The following is a 24,123-nucleotide window of genomic DNA, read 5'->3' as shown; positions in this document are numbered from 1 at the left end:
ATAAACCAATAGAATTATGTAAAATGCAAAGAAATTTGGGGTCCAGGTCAAAGAAAAACCAGAGCAGCACTGTCTGTATTTATGTGAAATAAAAGGGCAGACTCCTACGCCAGTGCTGGGAAAACTCAGTTATATATCACAAGACTTTAGCCCACATTTTACATGAAAGAAAGCCATTAACCTCTACAATAAATTCATACCTGTTAGTTCACTGCTACAATAGGATGCTGTTGGGGAACATTAATATTTTTGTTTGTACTTAAGTCTCTCTGTGTAAGTCATGAGGATTTTAATGAGACTGCTTCCTTCTCCATGGGCGAGATTAGGTGCAAAGACCAGAAGTCTCTTGAACTCCCTGCCAGGAGAAGGGATGGGAGACACTTGCCACTTGGTTTTCTATGATAAAAGTAACACTCTAAGTTAAGAATCAGCCCTTTGAAGCCACAACATATAATTATGGATGACAGCATGGTTTCAAGGATTACGAAGACTGAACATGAATATTAAGGAATATGGACCTGTGCCATTAGAAAGCTTTAGATGCCACAAACTCTCCTGAAAAAAATGGCGAAGCTAAGAAAGTAGCTCAGGTGCTTCCTTATCAGAGAATGACAAAGTCTTGTCTCTATGGCCTAGGCTCTTGGCTACAGCCTATACTAAGATCCCAACCAATCAAATGGAAGCTGATTGGTAGCCCATGGATAGATGCTTGGGTATAAAAGTTCTGTTCAAACTGAGTTAAGGCTAATTAGTGCACATTAACAATTTCTCAGGACTATACAGTAGAGTTACGTTAACATGATGCAATCAGAGAGCCAGGAGAAACAAAATGCCACTCAAATGGAGAGGCAAGAGGAAACAAAAGAAAAGCCCAGGGTGGGTATCAACAGAGAAACCAGTGGCGTTGCTATGGATTCCTGGAAAAAGTAAAGCTTAAACATGGTCATTTATATTCATTCTTTCCCTTTCTCCCTCCCCTTGTTAGCGGGTAACTTTAGTCTTTTTTGTTCCTTACAAATCAAAGAGCCTCCCAAACACAAAACAGTTATTTAAATCCTTTAAGTCCCTTACTTCATTAGGAAGCAGTTTTAAAACAAATTGGCAAAAGTAGGCAGTTGGGTTTTCAACAATTATTTCTTTGAGAGCCTAATTGGATATTGTGATAGACGAAGGAGAGGGGTAAGAAAACAGACATAGCCCCAACTCTTCTGAGCTAGGCACACACTCTCCATCAACTGTCAGTGCTCCAGAGAAACGTATACATCACATGACAACTTTAAACTGCCTAAGTTTCCAAACAAGTAAGGCATCTAGATTACAGAATGATGACAAATAACCCTCAATTGGTTGCTCAAGGACACTGGAGAAGGGCATGTAAACTGGACTAATTCAGAATTTCTCACACTGGTATTTCTTGTCTTCATTGACTATAATCTGTCTAGAGTATGAATTCAAAATAGTATGTATATATGTGTATATATATCCATATACATACATACATATATATATATATATATATATATATATATATATATATATATACACACACACACACATTCCTTTAGTGCCGTCTGCAAATGACAACAAATAAAATGTCAAAACAACTGTGGTAGGGTGAGCAGGAGGATCATGAATTCAAGACTAGCATGAGTTACATGGCCATCTTGTCTATAAAAAACACAAAAGTAAGAGTAAACACCCAAATGAACCCCAGTGTCTGTAGAGCCTCATGAATTAATATGGGAGCAATTACTTCCTGAATAACTAATCATTTCAAATAAACAAAGCATCTAAGAAGCTTATTAAAAGGCGGAATTAGGCTTGAAGAGAAAAATGTAAGTAGGGAGACAAATGAACATTGCAAAAAAAAAATTCAGAGAAAATGTAGACGAGTAAATACACATACTCTTAGATGGAAGTATATAAGGGATTTCTGGAGACAGAATGAAGTGCTACTGTTATAATTTACCTATAAAAATCCTGAGTTAATAGACTAATCAACATAATTCTCCATTAAAAATTTAAAACTATTACTTTGTTTACAAATTACTTTCTGGAAGTAGCAACATTTAAATATGAAACATGATTTCATTGTAACATAACTGTAGGCTCCTGCATGCAGAGAAACATAGCATCCTTTAGTTTGTATGTAGCTACTAAGAAGGCAGGCACGCACATAGCTACACAATGGCAGGCACATACACACTACAGCCAGGACAAGAGTGTTAGCAGCCGTCATCTACCTAGCTGTTCCAACTGCAGGGGTGTGCACTTCGGTCACGAGTAATGCTAGGAGCATCCATATTACAAGAGACCTGTGGCACAGTTCATGAGATTTAGCATAGCTTCTGAAGGAAGATGACATCCTGGGGTTTAGATTAGAATTAACCTTCAAAGAGTTGCATACTGCTACAGAAAGGCAAAAATGCTCATTTTCATCAACCCGAGAAAATGTCTACATAAGACACCAACTCTAAGAGTAGAATGCACTTGAGCTCTTTTACTTTATGCTTATTTGAGTAAACAAATGAGGATCAGATCTGTGTTTACAATGTCGTTCTGGGGGGTGACACTGCTTCTGGGGCACAGAGAGGAAAATGGCAAAGATCTTGTCAGAGCCCACGAGAGAGGTAGTACAGACTGACCTGAGCACTGTTTTTTTGTTTATTGTTTTTCAATAAATTGAATGAAGAGTTAACACCATTTTCTTTTCTCTACACACACACACACACACACACACACACACACACACACACACACACACAGACACACACACACAGTTTACACATGCATTAAATAGCTATCACACATATATAGTATGTAACAATGTGTATATACAAATATACCTACATGTATATTGTACTGCATGAGTATATGAACAGTTGCGTTTGGAGGCAGGTCCTGCTATGCTATGTAGCTCTGGCCAGCCTGGAACTCAATAGTGTAGACCAGGCTGGACCTGTAGCAACCTCCCAGCCTCTGGCAGTGTGAGTCTTCACCCTCCCTCAGTTACACTCTTTAACTAGCACCATTTTTGAGATGTCACCCTGTCCTGCTTCTGCACGGGGCCGCCTTTCTGGTGTTTCTTGGCTACATCAAATGTTTGTTGTGTACATTTCTAAAAGGCTGAAAACAAATTTTAAAAACAGTCAAGGCAGATCTTCAATTTTACTCTGAGCTCATTTCACTCTGAAAAAAGTTTTGCCAGTTACTTTTTATCATTTTATGTTTTAAAGCAGAAGTTCTCAACCTGTGGGTCATGACCCCTCTTGGGGTAAACAGACCGTTTCATAGGGGTTGGCTGAGGCCATCAGAAATTATGGATATTTTACACTATGATTCACAACAGTGGCAAAATTATAGTTATGAAACCGCAACAGAAGTAATTTTGTGGTCAGAGTCTCCACAACATGAGTAACTGTATTAAAGGGTCACAGCATTAAGAAGGTTAAAAAACAATGATATAAACTACTATCAAGCATAAGAGAAACAGAAAACCAAAACGCCCAAGAGAGTTGCTTTAAGCTATACAGCAACTTTCCGATCAAGCCGAATACCTTCACCTCTCCTCAGCTTGTTCTTGGATACCTGCAATACCTGAGGACAAACTTCCTTCTTACCATGCCCATTCTAAAAGCCTAGCCTTGGTTGCCCCGATGATAGCCACTGACCACATTTGCTGAATTTTACTAAGTTGAAACAGTTCCCATCTATACTAGTCATACTTTTAAAAAATTTTATTAATTTGTCCAGATTACAACTCAATTGTTATCCCTCACTTGTACCCTCCCTTTCCTACCTCCCTCCCGCTTTCACCCTATTCCCCTCCCCTAGGTCTATGACTAAAGGGGCCCTCCTCCCCCACTATATGGTCATAGGCTATCAAGTCTCATCTTGGTAGCCTGCTTATTCTTTCTTTGAGTGCCATCAGGCCTCCCCACCAAGAGGAGCACCAGAGTTCATGTCAGAGTCAGTCCCTGCTCTCCACATAACTGTGGAGAATGTCCTGTCCATTGGTAGATCAGAGTAGGGGTTCGATGTTTACTATTTGTGTTGTCCTTGGTTAGTGCAATAGTTTTGAGCAGACCCCCCTGGGCCCCGATCCACCCATCAAGATGTTGTTCTTGTAGGTTTCTAGGACCCTCTGTGTCCTTCTATTTCCCCATCTCCTACATTTCTCTTACCTAGAGTCTCAATAGGATGTCCTCACATCTATCCCAATCTCCTGGTAAGTAAAGACTTTTTTGGACCAGTCACACTTCTAATGCTTGATGGCCACACTTGACCAAAGCTGCCAGGCTGGCCAGTTCTGGTTCCACTGCAGAGGAGTGGCCAGTACTGTTCTCCCTTCTTCCTCGGCTCTGAAGACGTGTCTCGATTCTATTCACGCTACTCCAGCTGGACACACTGCCCCTCTTTTAATTAACACCCCAAGGGATCTGCCTTTCCTCAGCACGAGGTGTCACACTGTAAGTGACTAGCAGTGCAATGGCAGCTCTGTGAGGTTCTTAGCCCCAAGAACCTGAAAGTGTAAGCCCATCAACAGCAGCAGGCGGCCATGCTGCCACCACACTCTCCTGTGACAAGCAAACTGCACCCAGGGGCCTTCTCACAGCTTGTGCAGTTCACACTTGCTTTCCGTTCTCCTCAGCTTCCACATGAACCCCACGGCACACCAGGACACCTCTTCTCCACGCTCCTGGCATTTACTTCAGCACAAAGAATTATCCTCTCAAGTGAACGTCCTCTTGCATGGCTTTCACTGTCACACAACAAAATTCAACAAAAACTTTGAACACTGGAGGATGGGGGAGCACGATGGCAGGGGCTTTAAAGAAAAAGGAACAAAAGATGTAACTCCTAAGCTTCTCTAAGTGAGGAATGAGCTCTTCAAAGTCCTGAAACTGGCACTGGGGCATCCTGGGACATTGTCTATCTGACGTGTCCAATCTTTTATAGTGCAAAATGAGTGTAATTTATGAAGTTCATTCTGGAACTGAATGACTGACAAAACCCTCAATGTTTTTCCTTATTTACAATTTTATGTTTTGTAGCTGTTTTAAACACACGGGGCCCTGAGCATCAGGCTGGGCACATGTGAAAACTCACATGTTGAAACTAGCCTTTTGCTCCCAATAAGGTTTGATGATGCTAGGTTGTAAGGGCACAACCCCCAGCAGTAGCCCTGCTCAGACTCAGAGGGCAGCACTGGTTCCCCATCCACAACCCCACACTCAGCCAGCTGTCAATCCTCCAGCTGACTGTCAGTCTGCAGTGACTGCTCATGCTAAGGGAGATATCAGCTCTTGCCTGAAGCACTTGGCCTTATTGAGAGGCTGGGGTAGACTCGCCAACAGAGGCACAGAGCTTGCTGCAAAGGAGGCACTGCAGTTTCCTTCTGGCCATTTTCCCCAATGGGAGAAAATGGAAACGGGTTACATTATCTTGGAGGGAAAATAACTTGCAGCTGTATGGAATTCAAACTTTTATTATATATAGCTACTTATTTATATGTGTGACAGGCTTACACATATCATGGTATATAAGCAGAAGTCAGAGGCTAACACCTGAGAGTCAGCTCCCTGCCACTAAATGAGTCCTGGGGACCGAATTCAGGTTGTTACACTTGGCAGCACACATTTTACCATGTGAGCCATCTCACGGGCCCAGCTATAGGAATTTCAGGGGGGAGGGTTGTCCCGGGCTCTTTTCTTTAATTATCTGTGAGAAAGTTAACAATTTATTCTTGGACTTGCCTTGTATCATACTAGTGAACTTTACTATGGCCTTTACATCAAGAATCTGGCTTAGCTTCTGAGAAAGCCACAGGAAACAAACAGCCTGGAGTTTTTCTTAGCTGGACTGCCCATCACAGCAGCCACAGGCCACATGGGCTGTTGGATTTTAAGTTGACTAATATTAAGTAACAGATTGAAAACCTCAACTGCCTACCTACATGCCCAGGATTCCAAAGCAACATGGCACGTGGGTTCCAAGCTGTGTGGCTCTAGACTATTCTATCACCACTAAAGGCTCCGTAGCGCAGTGATTCGGGGACAGCAGGGAGGTGGGAAATGTCTGTTTTTATAGCATTGAACCCAGCACAACATGTACAAGTAGAGAGTCAAAATAAAATAAAATATAGGAAGATTATCTATTACGCTGATTCGACTGTTGAAAACAAAAAGGAATGTACAGGGGTCCTTAACGTGCTTTAGACTGTAGGCATCTAACCTGTGGCTGTTTTCAAATCTTTTAGACAACAGTAAAAAATGTGCTTATTTTAGATATAAGACTCGCTCTAAGGAGCCTTTTCAGGGTGTCAGCTGCACAGCTCTGCCATCTCTCCCTGGTGGTGCAGCACAGAAGACCTAGGAGACCAAATCAGCTGAGATTGTGCCTGCTCAGCAATTACCTGCTGGCAAACAGAACCCTGAAAGGATAAAGTGAGATACATTTAGAAAATTAGTTACTTAGACACTTGAGAACTAAGTACTTTACTAGATCACTTGGTATAAATTAATCCCAGTAGGAAATGAAGACACTTGTGAGTTAGAAACTGAAAGTCATGTGTCTTTAACATTAATCAGCAAATTACTTGCCCCTAAAATGCTGACTGTCAATGAGAATTAATTACTACATTCTAAGCTTTAAATGATTACATTTAATTTTTTTACTTATTCTTCTTCAGTTTGTGTCATTAGAAAATGCAAAAGCAACAATGTGTATTTGTACCCACCCATGCGAAGCTGTGCCTGCACTTACTCCACACAGAATAAGAATAGCAACGTGTGTGATTGATTTTATAAAAACACACTATGTTTTTTAAAAGCACCATCTGCTTTCTGTATAAAACCATTCAAGCCAAGTGAAATCTAACCTCACAGCTTGTAAAGATAGCCTAGGATGACAGTTTAATAGTTTCACCATTTTTAAGATACAACAACAAAACATGCCGAGACATGTGCCCTAAGCAAACCTTCCTGTTGTGAATGTAAGACATCTGATTGTACCTGAGATGGTGAGCAGTGCATTTTAGTTGCTGTCTGTCCTAGCACTGACCGCAGATGCTCCATTTCAGCAGATCACTGCAGAAAGACCAGGGCTGGACCACTGGCACTGTGCTAGGAAGCCATGCAGTTTTGTTCCTTGGTAGGTAATTTCAGCTCTATGACTTTGGCAGATACTAATGGTACTTCAAAAAGAAAGGTCAAATAGAAAGGAACACACAGGAACTGCTTAAAGCTCAAGCCAGGGCTCGGGAGATGACTCAGCGGTGAAAGCACTTGGTACAAAAATGTCATTCCTACTCTCAGGGTGTAATTGTCCCTACTATTTTGAGAAGAAAAATATAATAGACCTTTAAAAAGTCACACCTCTCCCAGGCTTGATTAAAATGTGCGCTTGCATTTGCAATATTATTTCTGAGATCCACAGTCCCTAACTAAGAAAGATCTGGGATGAAGATGGCGACAGCATAAATACCTTTCACACATGAGCTAGTGTTTCAGGGTAGTGCAGAGCAGCAGGAGCTGGCCTGGGCTCGGTGCAGAAGTCCACAGGTACTCTAAAGACAATCTAAGCTCTCCTATTGTGGGAAGGCCATCTTGTTCTGGAAAACCTCAGAAGTGTACCTCTTGCAATTGTCAGACAGAAGCTGGGGTGGTTTGGGTGTGAATGGTCCAGAGGCTCATAATTTGAGTGGGTTGCCATGGTCATGGTGTCTCTTCCCAGCAGCAGAACATTGACTAAGATAGACGTTGGTCCCAAGGATCAGGGTATTGCTGTGACAGGCTTGATCGTGATGTTTGTTGGTGAAATGTGGACTCTGGGACTTTGGAGTAGGAAAGCAGCTGAGTGCTTTAAATCAGAATTTAATGGGCCATCCTAGTAGTAGCACAGAAGAGTGCTGAGGACAATTTGCACTGTGCGGTCCCAGCTCAAGGAGTTTGAGAAAGAGAGAATGTATTAGTCAGTGGCCTAGAGATGAGCCATATTTTAAAGAAGAATGTGACTCCTTTCTGCCCTGTCTGAAAAATCTGCTTGAGGCTAAATTAAAGAGTTTGGATTAATAATGCTGGCAAAGGAGGTGTCAAGACAGCTTAGTCTTGATTCTGTCATGTGGTTATTAGTGGCCATTCTTATGCAGATCTTTAATGAAAAGCAAGCTGAGCAGGGAAAAATATGAAATATAGTTTGTGGGGAAAAGGACCACAAGGAAGTGTAATGAAGTTAAGTCCAGCTCACGGAGATAGGAAGTTTAAAGAAAAGCCTGGCCGTGCGTGGTAGCGCACACCTTTAATCCCAGCACTTGGGAGGCAGACACAGGCAGATCTCTGTGAGTTTGAGGCCAGCCTGACCTACAATGTGAGTCTATACAGTAAAGGATACACAGAGAAACCCTGTCTGGAAAAACAAAAGCCTGGTGCTAAATAGAAAAAAGGGAATGGTGGCCCGAGGGCAAAAGCCTGTCCTGCTAGGCTTCAACTTGCGAAAAGGAATTAAATAAAAGTGTAAGCAGTGATGGAAAACACTGGGAAAACAGAAAGCTGATAAAATATATCTGAACAAGGAGGCCCGGAGGTCTAGCTCCGGCAAGCAGAAGAACTTGGCAGTTTTGGCCATATGGTTCTAGCTTGTGTCAAAGACACAAGAGAGGGGTTGTGGAATCTGCCCCCACAGCCAAGGAAAGCTGCAGAGGCCTGCATGTGTCAGGGGAGTCCCTGCATGGAGGCCCAGAGAAACCAAAGTGAAGCTGTGAAGGTGAAACCTGCATTTTGTTGGAGACTCAGGACGTCGGAGATTCCAGTCTTTGGATAGATACCTACCAAGGAGAGCGGCTAACAAGTGTGTAGAACCAGTGTGTGTGTGTGTGTGTGAGAGAGAGAGAGAGAGAGAGAGAGAGAGAGAGAGAGAGAGAGAGAGAGAGAGAGAGAGAGAGAGAGAGAGAGAGGAAGAGGGAGGGAGAGAGGGGGAGGGAGAGAGGGGGAGGGAGGGGGAGTGATGGAGAGAGGGGGAGGGAGGGGGAGGGGGAGAGAAAGGGAGGGAGGGAGAGAGGGAGAGAGGGAGGGAGAGGGAGGGGGAGAGGGAGGGAGAGAAAGAGGAAGTATGCTGCAGTCAACAACACTAAAAGGAGCTGGGGGTCTGAAGAGCACTTTGCCATCAGGCATGGGGATGCGGAGTTTGAAGTTCGCCCAGCTGGTTTTGGTCTTGCTTTGGTCCAGTGTGTCCTCACTATGCTCACATTGGAAGGGTAATGTATATTCTGTGCCACTGTGTGCTGGAGGATTGTGATCTGCTGTTTGATTTTTAGGGGTTACAAGCAAGAGATTGCCATGAGTCTCTGAAGAGACTTAGAACTTTTAAAACAGTGTTGACATTGTTATAAATTATGGGGACTTTTGAAGTTGGACTGAATGCATTTTTGCATTATGATACGGCCTATGGGGGGGCAGGGAGTAGAATTTCATGGTTGAATACGAATGGCACCATAGGCTCATGTATTTGAAGGTTTAGTTGTCAGGGAATGGCACTACTTAGAATTAGGAGGTGTGCCTTGTCGGAGGAAGTATGTCATTGGGGGTGGCTTTGCTGTTTTAGGAGCCCAGTGGCTCTCCCTTCCTGCTGCCTGAGGATTCAGATCTAGAACTCTCAGCTCCTTCTCCAGCACCATGTCTGCCTAGGTACCACCACGTTTTCTACCACGCTGAGAATGGACCGATCCTCTGAAACTGTAAGCAAGCTCCAATGAAATGCTTTCCTTTATAAAAGTTCCCTGGTCATAATGTCTCTTCACAGCAATAGAACACTGTCTAGGGCAGACACCAAGCCTATCAAGTCTTTCCTGGCCGTGTTCCAACTCTGGGGCCATAAAAGCAGCTCTTTTACAGGGACAAAATTGACCCTGCGTTAACAGTACATACAGAGTTCAATTCCTAAGTGGAAATCTTAAAACATCTATACTCATGAACACTGCATTCACCAACTGTGTCACTTTGTTTGTTTGTTTGTTTGTTTGTTTGTTTTTGGAGACAGGGTTTCTCTGTGTAGCCTTGGCTGTCCTGGACTCACTCTGTAGACCAGGGTGACCTGGAACTTACAGAGATCTGCTTGTCTCTGCTTCCCTGAGTGGTGGGATTACAGGTGTGCACCACCACTTGACTGTATCACAATTTCTTTACCCTACCCCTCCTAAGCCACCAGTCGCTTGCGGACTGGGATAGTGCTCTGCTCATCTCTAAGCACTGGCATGTGGTAAAAATTAGTGGAACTCCTTGTAGTGAATTAGCTCAAAGATTCCCTAGCAGTCCTCATCTCAGGACTGAAAGGATAGAGTTGTGTGAAGAATCCAGGCATAGCGACAAGTCAAAGGGAGACTAATAAACTAACTGCACACTGAAGTGAGCTGTGGCTCTAAAGGAGTTCTCCCTAGCCCAGCAGCGAGAGCCCCAAGTCCCACTCATTAGCTAATACAGGCCTGGGGTTATAATGGTACCTCCCTGAGGCGAGCAGGAGGACTGCTTGGGCAATATAGTTAGCCAGAGGCAGTAAGTGCTTCTACTTATAGGATCGTCCTTAACAAAGGTTCTGCTTAAAAATTAAATGCAGCGAGTAGACACTGTCCTTGAACTTAACTAATGACCAATATCCATTATTCTTTTTAAGAATAACTCTGGTTTCTCCCCTTTAGCTTTCGATACACTATCAATACACAGGATATTCAACACTTTTTTTTTTAAATACAGACTTTGCCCAACTGGAGGCTAACATCAAGTGTTTGTGTAAGTTTGAGGGTGAGGCTAAGTAGGTTGGATGTTCAACACACTTCTTATTTAAAGTATGCTTAGCTTACCTTGGGCTTGTTGGAATGTAGCCTATTAAAGTCAAGAAATGCCTGGACACTGGCTATGGATCACAAGCTTCTAAGGAGACAGACAACCCGAAGGTACCTGAACCCCAGACCACTGGAGTAATAGAACACCCCAAAGACAACAACACTAAACCAAATACTGAGCCAGATCACCTCTAACCTTCAGAGTGAGCACTGCACTATTGAGTCACTGTGAGTAGAACTAAACCCAGAATCACACTCACGCCGAGAGCCACGAGAGGTGGCTCCCCACTCCCTGAGAGGCCACAGGGTAGCACTAGGAAATGCAGTTGTATACGAGAGAACAGTGGGCAGACTTCAGGGGGCACTGCTGGCCTCTACTTGAGACTGTATTTCCCAAGCCTCTGTGTCCCCTTACTCTACTCTTAGTGTCTAGGCATTCTTCCCTTCAGCTCTGCGGGCCTTCTCTCTACTCTTGCTAACTTTCAAGCTCTTCTGTGAATTCAAATCTATTCCTAAGAGTCACAGTTGCAGCTTCCCTTCCTCAGGGATATGAAGGCAAATCATAATCTCGTCACTTCTTTCCAATTCTATAGGCTCTACATCAGCCACTCTGGCATCATAGCCCAACGAGGGAAGAACAAGCTCCTCAATAACTTCCTAGGTTGGCATCAAGGAGTGGGAGTTGGCAGCCTGAGGCTCCTCCAGTCCCCCTTCCTTCCTTGTATGGTGTAAGAGCACATTGTTAACTAGAAGCTGACATTCTAGAAATATCAGTAGCTTAAATTAAAATTAAATGCAGGGCTGCACATCAATCTACTAGTCTTTATGTATCATTTGAATCCCCATTTACTTATTTACATTAAAACAAACAGGATCTTACAATTTGCCATAAATTGCCCTGAGTTCTTAGAGACCAGTAATAGTCTGCATGATGTGACTACAATTTGGACAGAAAAACCCTCCTTTTAAGCCTTTAAGTACTCAGGACAAAGGGTATAAAGATACTTGTTGATTATGCTATTAAAATTTTGGGCTAAAGTCCAAAAAACTAAAGAGAGCACTTATGTAAGTCTTTGTCCCTGAGATAATGCAAACCCATGACAGGCACCTAATGCAAAGTTTCCCTATTAACATACAGACAATGTACTTTCCTACCACTAATTATAAGGTCCAGTTTCATAGAAGCATTACAAAGGCCTGCACTTCTACAAAAACATTTACGGTTCTGGATTGCACAACAATAAAACCTTACCTTAAATCTTAGAAAGCCTTTCCTATAAAATCACATCCCAATTAGATTAAGAAATTTTAAAATTGGGAGTTCTAAAAAAAATTAAATTCCCATAACCGGTGATTATAGCTACAGAGCATTCTAATATTCAGTAAATGTTCATGTGCCAACTTGTCCTTCTGGAAAACACACAAACAAAAGTGGCAGTTGGCACAGGGGAGATGGAATTCTGCACCAACCGTCTATGGCGCAGCTCTCGGAGACAGAGCCAGGAACTTTAGTTGTTCTAGTGAGAACAGGGACATTTTTAGGTTTTTATATATTTATTTTTAACAGCACAGACCACTTACTCAGCTTCAAGAAATCAGGGACCTAAACTAAGCACATTTGATCCCCACAGTGTCACAAAATGTGTAAGCATTTAGTTGGTGAAAACTGTCAGAGCAGCAAGAACCTGACCTTACTTAAACTGAAAAAGTCACTTCCACACAGTGTCCTGGAAGCCAGGAACAGAAACAGATGCAGCCTACATGAGTAAATACTGGGGACTTAATCTCTGTTCAAGTTTGTCAGTTTCTCAGACTGTGGACTACAAGATTGTGCCTTGATTATATGTGAATAAACTCATAATGGATTATAATCTGAATTAAAGCCACAGCTGGGCCCAGGGAGACGACTTAGTACAAGGGCTTGCCACCAAACCTGACAATTTGAGTTCGAGTTTGATCTCAGACAGCGCATGACATCACAGAAGAACTGACTTCTGCAAGCTGTCCTCTGACCTCCACACATGCACTGTGGTGCACACACACTAAAATTGTTCACGGCTTTTTAGATATTGTTGCCTCTTTATTCTCTAAACAATATGATCTCAACCCTTTTTGCTTATGGGTTCTATTTATCAATAACTACATTAGAAATTAAGTCAAAGAAAACTTGAAGAACAATTTAATAACTCACTGAAAAGTAAGAGTGGAGGCCAATGATACAGCTCTGTGGCAAAGGACGTGGTGAATATATGCCAGGCTCTGGACCCAAGCCCCAGCCAACTCTCACCCACCAAAACCAGGACAGTGAAAATAAGACTAATAGACCCATTACATATTAACAAAAGGGATTGTTTGGAAACTATAATTTAGTAAAAATTGAGGAGAGCTTGTCTCACGTTTGTGTAAATATTTGTCTTAATTAAACACAGCTGGATTCTCATGTATACTCTGGTATTCATCTGTTGCTATTGGTCATGGGGACTGAAAATCACAGAGAGAATCCGGGCTCAGAAATATGTGGCTAGATAGCTGAATAGTCTTGCATTTTTATTTATTTCCACGTGTGGGGGTGGATATGTGCATGCATATGGCAAAGGTCAACCTTGAACGCCATTCCTAGGCTCACCTTGGTTTTGGAGGCAAGGGTTCTCACTGTCCTGGAACTTGCCAAGTATGCCAGACTAGCCAGTGAGCCCTAGGCTTCCTCTGCCTCCTCGGTGCTGAGATTGCCAGTGCACACCTATCATAACCCGGTTTCGAGGTGGGTTCTGGAACAGTGCAGATGGAACTCTGCACTGTACTGAGCTATCTCTCCATCCCAGAACATCTCAGTGGTCCTCTTCCTGTAGCTTTAGTCATTCTTCTTCTTTTTTTTAACTTTTATTTTTTTATTAATTCATTCATATCACATCTCAGTAGTTATCCCATCCTTTGTATCCTCCCATTCCTCCTTCCCTCCTGCTTTCACCCTATTCTCTATATGCTCATAGGGTATCAAGTCTCTTCTTGGTAGCCTGCTATCCTTCCTCTGAGTGCTACCAGGTCTCCCCATCCAGGGGATGTGGTCAAATATGGGGCACCAGAGTTCGTGTGAGAGTCAGTCCCCACTCTTCACTCATCTGTGGAGGATGTCCTGTCCATTGGCTAGATGTGGGTAGGGGTTCGAAGTTTACTGCACGTATTGTCCTTGTTCAAGGACTATAGAACCCTCTGCTCAAACGGTTCTGCTCAAACTATGGCACCAGCCAAGGACTATATGTGTAGCTTTAGTCACTCTTTTCCTACTCTCAAGTTTCACAGCAGAGCTTTTAGAGAAGCATGTTGCCGTGTGGAATCTGGAACTGCATCACGCTTTCTATGCAGTTACATTAAAGTTCACTGGTTCACCTGGTAGTTTAGGGCCTTGCTTTACGCATGCTTGGTGTTAAAATACTAATCATTCATCATGTCTAAAATACTGGTTCACTGAGCTTTGCAAGGTGCAGATATTGATACATGTAATGCAGTATTAAAAATAAATTCATTGCTGCAATATCACACCTGGTAGCTCATGACAAGATATACATTTTTCAAAATGTTTTTCTTCTCAAAGCTTTATCATCAGCAAGAATTCCTGCTGTTTCCCTATCATGAGAAACTGACTCTGTTCATTTTTGTGAAACTGTATGTCAATATACCCAAGTTCTAGTGCCCACAGTTACAGCATCCAGCAGTTTACGGAAGTGGTTCACACTCCACCACAGGACTGCTTTTGCTGGACAAGCAGGGGAGTCTTATGCATTGTCTCCATTTTGAACAGAGATTATTAAATCATAATCAGTTACTGGTGGAGACTTGACTCAATACGGCATTCTTTTTACCGTTTTTGTTTTGTTTTGTTTTTTTCTGTTTCATCAAGGACTTTCTTGAGTAGGCTGGCATATTTTCTTGGGAGCACTGAGTGGTGAGAAAAATAATAGTAAATGGTGGGGGTGATGCACTCTATTCTACAATCTTGTTGAAGGTCTGGTCTATGTTCCTCTCCTCGGACTCTTCTCCCACATACGCTCCTATAATTAGAAGGTTTGGTCTTTTCATAGTGTTCCACAGTTTCCGCCCACTCCTTTCTTGTTGTTTAATTTTTTTCATATTCTTTGTTTATTTTCTCTAGAGTCTCTACTTCATCTTTGAGTCCTAATATTCTATCTTTTGCTTAATTTATTCTACTTGCAAGGCCTTTTCTTGAGTTTTCTTGCTGGTGTATTGGGTTTTTCAATTCCACTTTCACTTCAGCTTGAGTCATCTTTAATATTTCTCTCGCTTCACTGAATTATGTTCTCACATCTTGGACTTTGTCGTGTGTGTGTGTGTGTGTGTGTGTGTGTGTGTGTGTGTGTGTGTGTGTGTGTCTTGGGCATTACCCTGTAATTTACTCTCTTTATGTTCCTTCTTTTTACACTCACTGAGCTGTTTCTTTGTGCCTTCTTTTTTTTTTTCTTTTTGCCTCTGACTCATTTATTTTTCTTCTTTTTTTCTTTTTTTTCTCCTTTATTAATTTATTCTTGTTACATCTCAATGGTTATCCCATCCCTTGTATCCTTCCATTCTTCCCTCCCTCCCATTTTCCCCTTATTCCCCTCCCCTATGACTGTGACTGAGGGGGATCTCCTCCCCCTGTATATGCTCATAGGGTATCAAGTCTCTTCTTGGTAACCTGCTGTCCTTCCTCTGAGTGCCACCAGGTCTCCCCCTCCAGGGGACATGGTCAAAGGTGAGGCACCAGAGTATGTGAGAAAGTAATATCCCACTCTCCACTCTACTGTGGAGAGTGTTCTGTCCATTGGCTAGATCTGGGTAGGGGTTTAAGGTTTACTGCCTGTATTGTCCTTGGCTGGTGCCTTAGTTTGAGTGGGACCCCTGGGCCCAAATCTGTCTATCATAATGTTCTACTTGTAGGTTTCTAGGACCCTCTGGATCCTTCTACCTTGCCATTCTCCCATGCTTCTCTCATCTAGAGTCCCACTAGAATGTCCTCCCCTCTGTCTCAGTTTCCTGGTAAGTGAAGGCTTTCGTGGGACATGCCCCTTGGGCTAATATGCAGATATAAGGGAGTATATACCATTTGAGTCTTTCTGCTTCTGGGTTAACTCACTCATTATGATCATTTCTAGCTCAATCCATTTATCCACAAATTTCGGGAATTCCTTGTTTTTAATAGCTGAATAGTGCCTTCTTTAAACTCTTTGAATCTTTTGATGAAACCTATGATTGGTCCTTTAAGTTTTGGGTTCTGAGCATCATTCATCTAGGTAATTCCTACTGGTGAACATTCCTGTAAGACTGGTGGATTTTGGAGGGGAGATACTGCCTTGATTTTTCTTGTTGTTTCTTGTATTTCTGTGATGAGATCTGGACAGAGCAGAATGATGCAGTGGAATACAGGATGTTGTAGGAGTTAGGCCTAAAGGTTGGATATGACGTAGGTGGACTGAAGTCAGGTGAACACTGGGGATGGGCCTATTGTGGAGGATGTGTGTCCTGGCCTGAGCCTGCAGTTTGAAGATCAATCTCTTGGTGGGGGTTGGGTGCATGCATGGAAAGGAGGATGAGGTAGACTCACCCAGCCAGACTCTGGAGGTGGGTGGGGCACATCTCGGCAAGCTGGGGGCTGCACGGGCTGATGTGGTCACAGGATGTGGTGCCACGGCTAGAACTTCAGAGTTGATAAAGCTGCATGGAGGATCAGGTGGACTCCCTGGGCTAGAGCTTGGCAAAGGATGTTACATGATGTATTCTGATTGGTGCATAAGGTACAACAGGGTCCACACATTCTGACAACCACTAACTGAAATGAGCACTGCCAATATTTCGCCATTCCTTTCCTGCAATATACGGTTATAAAAACTCCTCCAGCCATTTAAGAAAGCAAACAAAACAGCCAAAAACCAAATCACCCAAAATTACTTTCAATGTTCATATTATGACTAAGTACTGGGGCTGGAGAGACGTCTCAAAGGTTAAGAGCACTGGCTGATCTTCCGGAGTTCAATTCCCACTAACCACATGGGGCCTCACAACCATCTATAGTGAGATCTGGTGCCCTCTTCTGGCGTGCAGGAACACATGCAGAACACTGTATAAATAATATATATATCTAAAAAAAAAAAAAAAAAAAAGAAAGAAAGAAAGAAAGAAAAAAGAAAAAAAGAAAAGAAAAGACCAAGTAGTAAGAAACCCTAAGAACAAAGAATATTTCTTGCTTTTATATCAATGCCTTATATTTCTTAATGAAGTATGTTTCTTTTTATAAAATAAAATTTTAAAACATGAGTGATAAGAAAACCTGTAAAAGAGCAACAAAAAGGGGGAATCTGGCCCTGGTCTGTCTTCATTTAATATACTGTTGGTATGCAGCCTTTACTATTAATTCAAGTTATTTCTAAAGTCTTCAGAACTTTTCTCATGGGGGATGGTGAATTTTGTCAACTGCCTTTTCAGCATCAATCCATATGATAATTTTATGTCAACTTGATATAGGTAGGCTAGAGTCATCAGAGAGGAGGGAACCTCAATTGAGAAAATGTCTCCATAAGACTAAGCTGTGGACAAGCCTGGTGGGCATTTTCTTATAGTGACTAGTGTGGGAGGGCCCAGCCCACTGTGGGTGTTAGTCCCTGGGCTGGTGGTCCTGGGTTGTATCAGAAAGCAGGTCGAGCAAGCCATGGAGAGCAGACCTCTTCCACAGCTCCGCATCACCCTCTCCCTCCAGGTTCCTGTTTTGACTTCCTTTGATGATGGACTATGATGTGGAAATATAAGCCAAATAAACTCTTTGATCCCCAACTTGCTTTTGGTTATGGTGTTTCATAACAGCAATGGAAACCCTAACTAAAACAATGATTATATGGTTTCTGTCCTTAAGATTATTCATAATGGTTTGCTACATTACAGGTTTGCCTATGTTGAACCCACCTCCATTTCCTGGTTCCTACAGTCACTTCCTCACAATGATGGAACTGGAAGCTAAAATAAACCCTTTCGCTCCTAGCTGCTTTTTGTCAGGGCATTTTACCTCAGCGACAGGAACATGAATCAAGACAACAATATAAAGAGCAACAGATTTGTTTGGATGCATGGTTCTGATGGTTCAGTCCTTCATGGGGGAGAGGAGACCATGTACTGGAGCTTTTATGTCATGATGGCAGAAGGTAGAGCAAAGGGAAGACAGGAAGGGGCTAGGCTAAGATACAGCCCAAAGTGATGCGTCCTTCCTCCAAGTGAGCCCAGTCTCATACCTTTTTACCATTCCAAATAATCCTACCGTATCAATGCATTGGGGGTTAACCTATTCATTAGTCCATAGTTTTCAAGGTCTTCCAGACATGCCTACAAAGACATACCCAGATGTGTTACTCTAATATTCTAAGCCACCCAAGCTGACAGTCCAGATTAACCATTACAATGTGGGTAACTGTTCTGGAGAGTAGCCATTTCAAGCATAAGCATTGTTCTGACATCCTGGACTCACATCAGTATGTACATGTGTGTACACACACACACACACACACACACACACACACACACACACACACACACACACAAACACACAGAGTATAATTTAGTAGTAGAATTATTTTCAATCACCTAAAGGTAGTGAATCACCATTCTGACAAAATCTTCAGTGTAATCTTTGATACTAAGAATGAAGAGCAGGGATGGAACAATTCTGGCCTGTGAAAGTAATCTTGTCTTCTAATAATCACAAAGACTTACCTTTGTGATTTTGTTGCTGTCTCCGCCCATTTTTCTTGGCAGCTGGCCATTTAGGTGTTTCAAACCTGTATCACTCTGTGTTGATTAATGCTAACAGGCTGTGTTCTCTCTAGCTTGCACTTATGGCTTCAATGTTAGTATACTTAAATCCATAGCTATTTTTATTTAACTCAAAATAAATAAGATCACTCACGTGATCTAAGCATTACTCAACTCTAAGCACCAAAAGACCATCTAATGGGAACTGGAGAACTGCATTAGTTATCATAATTTAAAAAGACTACCACACACTTTCAAATAAAAGAAATCAACCAACCAATCAGTATGTACTAACCAAAATCATCACTGTTAGTTTTTTATATAATCATATTATAACAACATACAAGTATAAAGTACAGGGGCATACAAAGTATAAACACTCCTGAAAGGCGATCACTACTTGATGACAGGCTATAGAGAGCAAACGGTGATAACAGAGCGCTCTGTGGCTGAGTGGCAATGAAGGCTACACTGTAGCAAGAGCTGCAAGGCCTGAGCTCTTGCTCCTTTTTACCACTGAAAGACCCGAAAGACTGGAGCAGGCATGGGTCTTCCCATCTGGAAAGGAGAGAGAGAAAATCTTAAGAGCTTGTTTGCATTAATATGGCATGGTTGTGCACTGATGCTGTCTGAATGCTGGTAGAATGTGGTCAGAAACAAAACAAGCAGAACACTGTAAACATTTTCCCTGTTAGTCTTGCTAATTTAATTATATTTTAGTATTTAAAAAATATTTTGTGATAGCTGGATGGCTCGGTGGTAAAGGTGCTTGCCCCTAGGGCTCACCACTTGAGTATGATGCCCAAGGCCCACTTGGTGGAAACAGAGAACTGACTCCCCAAAGATGTCCTCAGATCCCCATGTGATACCTGCCAAACAAGTGTAATAAATATAAACTGAAAAATAATGACTTCCCTTAACTAATAAGCCGGCAAATTATTACATTTTAGATTCTTTCAAAAAATATTATAAAGCAAAGATTATAAACAAAAGTATGTGCTATATAATTTCTGTTTTTAACTATAGATGGGCTTTAATATGCTGAAGATTCTTTTCAGCAGTCTATATTAGTTGTTCTCTGTGAGTGAATCAGCCAGAAAAATGTAGCATACTCAAGCCAGTCCTGTAACTAAGCATAAGGTGCTTCTGTGTGGGCCTGAGGTCCTGGGTCCATCCCAACTCCAGGCAGAGTTGCCAGTTTTGGCTGCCACATGTAAGTCATAGCACACCCACTTGCTCTCATGTGCACACACAGAGAACATACCAAACTCTAAGAAAATTAAATTCATGTGCAGTTACAGTGCTTAACAATTTTCCTCTATAAATCAAGAAATAATAAGAAAAATTATATAAATGATGAGTGTTCTTTTTAGTGATCTATTGTTATGAATGATTTTTAAAAGTTCTCACAAAACAATATATGGATCTGTTGTCCAGATGTTTCCATTAAAAATATAGCATGGAATTTTAGCTTCAGCATTAAGTCTTACTTCATCTGGATATACCGCAGGTTTGTGTGGGATGTGGATATACACATGAGGCTAAAGGTTAATTTTGGTGTCATTCCTCAGGAGCTGTCCACTTGAATATTATATTTGTTTTTATGTTTATGAATGTTTGGCTGCAGTATGCATGTACATATCTGTGTGCCTGGTACCCCTGGAGGTCAAAGGGAGCACTGGATCCCCAGAACTAGTGTTAACAGGAGGCGGTGAGCTGCCATATGGGAGCTGCTACCCAAACCTATGTCTTCTGCCAGAGCAGCAAGTGCTGTCACCCAGTGAGGCCTCCTCTTCATTGTTTACAGAGTCTCTCACTGGACTGGGACTCAACAAATGGCCAGGCTGGTCCCTAAGGCCGAGAGATCCTCCTGCCTCTGCGTCCCAGCTCAGGAATGAGTGTGTGCCGACATGCCCGGGTTTTTATCTGGCTACAGAGATCAAATTCAGGTCCTTGTGCTTTCACAGAGAGCACCATTCCAGTGGAGCCGGCTCTCAGCTTTGGGCTGTATTTTAACTTTTCAAAGCTTTTGTTAGGAAGTTCTCTGATTCCTGACAGACCTTTCAAGCACAGATACCCCTGCACAAGTATGACATCTCCCCAAGCCATAATTTTCTCTGATAAAAGATGAGCTGTGTGAGCCCCAATGTGCCACACTCATGTATCACTTTCACAGCACACAGGTAGGCTGACAGGTCAGGATGTTGCAAGCTAACGGCTGGCCCCTGGGCTGGCTGCTGGCTCAATGCCCTGCTTTCCCCACACAGGTACTGCTTCCACATTCTCTAACCATGTGATTTATTTCTCAGAGAAGCACTCAAATGGGCAAAGGCTGAAGCTGCAGGGTCTCCTGAGCAGTTCCTGTAGGCCCCTCAAAGACTGATGCTACTTTGTAAGGCAGCACATTTCAGTTCCTAGGTGCACCTCAGACCATCTTTTCCCTACAGTGTGTACAGCACAGTGGAATCAGCTTTAAGATTCTTAAGCACAGTTACCGAAGTGGAACAAGACGTTGAGGTTCAGTTCCATGTGACAGAGTACATTTCCAGACCAATCAGTACAGATAGGACTCACTGAGTGCTCCAATGGTGGCTTTACCTTGCGATTGAGAGCAGAAGTCCAATTACCGAGGCAGGCACTTAGCAGTCACCCATAACATGAGTAAAACCAACCTAAGTTACAGTTTGGATAAGCACATCTATTTAATAAGCATACGAAGACATCTAGACTAGCACATGTAAATGCGGACCTCTAATATCTGAATGCGATTTGATTTCCAAGGGAAAGGATGCAAGTATGACACTAGAATGCTGTGGGAACAGGGGCCAGCTCAGCCCCATCAGCTTTAATTAACAGCTTTTTCTCTGCTGGACAAATCATGAAATATAAATTCCCAAGACCATATGGCAATGAGACTCTTTTGCACAAAAGCTAACAAGTGTTTTCTCTAGAAGATAGGTGCTTTTTCTAATTTAGAAAAAAAAATTTTTATTCTATTATAAGTAATAATTTCAAAGTGAAATTGTTCCCCTAATCTGCATTTTCCTAAAGAAGGAACACTGTGTGTCCCCACAGTACTGGTGCAGTACTAGGCTAGGGTGAGAGTATTCCTTCTTCAAGTGGGGATGGCATCTCAACGTCAGAAAGTACTTATGTAGAATAAATGAAATAAGCTGGGAAGAAAACTCTAATGCTGCCTCAAGAAATTCTGACCTCAAAATGATACACTCAAATTTCAGTTAGACCATTTCTAACAAGAAATAATAATTTCCCTCACTTAGAGAACTATGCTTTTTGTGATAAATGCATGCAGGAAGTTCATAGAAATTTCATATTTAAACACTACATACAGTAATACATTTGAGTGACTGGAGTTTTGTCTGTGCGTTACCACTGTTAATAGTAATAAGCAACAACTTAATCATCTATAACCCCCCCCCCAGTGCTATAGCTCAGTTAGAGAGTGCTTGCCCATATGTGCAGTAACAGCTTTTAACGTTTTGTTATCAATACATACTTAGTAATAAAACAAACCATAAAACAAGAGTAATAAACATTTAAAATAATCTGCAATCCCTACATCTCCAAATAATCTTGCCAGTTTGGTCATTTCTTCTGTGTCCTTCCTCCTCCTTCTCCCTGTCCTCTTCCTCCTCCTCCTCTTCTTAAATTTATTTCATCTTTTAATTTAGTAAAAGTTTTTCTTTTTTATTTAAATAATTTATTCAGATTACATCCCGGTTGTTATCCCCTCACTTGTATCTTCCCATTCCCTCTCCCTACCTCTTTCACCCTATTCCCCTCCCCTAGGCCTGTGACAGAAGGAGACATCCTCCTGTACCATATGACTCAGCCTATCAAGTCTCATCTTGGTAGCCTTCCTGTTCTTTCTCTGAGTGCCACCAGGCCTTCCCACTAAGGAGAAGTGGTCAAATAGGGGGCACCAGAGTTCATGTCAGAGTCAGTCCCCACTCTCCACACAACTGTGGAGAATGTGCTGTCTATTGGCTAGATCTGAATAGGGGTTCTAGGTTTACTACATGCATTGTCCTTGGTTGGTACAGTAGTTTGTGCAGACACCCCTGGGTCCAGATCCACCAGCTTGATGGTCTTCTTGTAAGTTTCTGGGACCCTCTATTTCTCTGTTCTCCTATATCTCTCTCACCTGGAGTCCCATAGAAGTCCCAGCATCTATCCCAAACTCCTGCTAAGTGAAGACTTTCAGGGGACATCCCTGTTAGGCTAATGTCCAATTTTAAGTGAGTATATACCATGTGTATCTTTCTGGGTCTGGGTTAACTCACCCAGGATGACCATTTCTAGTTCCATCCATTTGCCTGAAAGTTTCAGGACTTCCTTGTTTTTAATAGCTGAGTAGTATTCCATAGTGTAAATATACCACAGTTTCTTTATCCATTCTTTGACTGAGGGACATCTAGGTTGTTTCCAGGTTCTGGCTATTACAAATAAGGTTGCCATGAACATGGTTGAGCATATGTCCTTGTTGTGTGGTGGAGCATCTTTTGAGTATATTCCAAGGAGTGGAATAGCAGAGTCTTGAGATAGCCCTATTCCCAATTTTCTGAGAAAGCACCAGATTGATTTCCAAAGTCATTGTACAAGTTTGCATAAAAATTAAAACATCGCATACTTTAAAGGAGCTAGCCTTTCTCATCCCAGAATCTATTGTGGGTGTGTCCTTACTGGCCTTCCCTGATGGTGAGGAGACCCAGCAGCTAATCAAAGGGCTCTGTCTCTTATATGGGTGTGGGCAGAAGCAGGGACAGAAGAGCCAGGTTGCCAGCTGTCTTTTAAATAAGACAAGTGATCTGAAGACCACAAATCTTAGGGACAAAACTTAAACTTGAAATATTGTCATTGCTTCCACTATTTCAGAGATAATTCTGCTTAAACCTAACAAGAATAACCCATCATTTAGTCAGTATTTTCATATAACCAGAGACAAATAACACTTTTTCTCAGGCCCTGGTCCCAGTCCTAAGCTTGTAAGAGCTTCTCAAGTTTACTATCAATTTGAAGATCAGCACTATCACTCCTTAATTAAGAGGTGAAGTTATCCAGACTAAAAATACTCAGATCAAATGCTGCTCAAAGAAAGGCACCTTATTCTGCTGGAGGCAGTGGCGCAGTGGCTGACGGGAAGCACTCTCATGTCTTTCTGATGCCATACTGCTATTTCAGACCATGAAAATACGTTTTTAAATTTCCTTTTTTTATGAGACTCCAAGTCAAAAGCTGACTGTCCATTGCCATGGAGACAGTTCTATTTAAGGCACTCCATTAGTCCTTTCCTCACAGAAGACAGAAAAATGGTCAATAAAAAAGCATCTCCCTTCATGGTTTTGAATTAAGTAACTGCAATTTCCTTCTTCAGCAGCCAAACACCTGAGAGAATCTGGAGGTGGGTTAGGGGCTGTGTGATGAAACCGCTCTTTCCTAAGACCAACAATGGGCTTAAGTTTAGCACTAGAGACAAT

General features: G+C 42.2%; 1 protein-coding gene across 3 annotated transcripts in view; it reads right to left on the bottom strand.

Annotated features, from left to right (window-relative positions):
* The window catches only part of SESN3 (sestrin 3), a 58,699-nt gene that overhangs the window by 19,908 nt on the left and 14,668 nt on the right, over nt 1-24,123 (bottom strand). The window lies entirely within an intron of this gene.

The sequence above is a fragment of the Acomys minous genome (assembly GCF_964271855.1).
Source record: "Acomys minous genome assembly, chromosome: 5".
Lineage (NCBI taxonomy): Eukaryota > Metazoa > Chordata > Mammalia > Rodentia > Muridae > Acomys > Acomys minous.
Note: the sequence above shows the minus strand (reverse complement) of the source record. Positions and strands in the feature narration are given on the sequence as shown.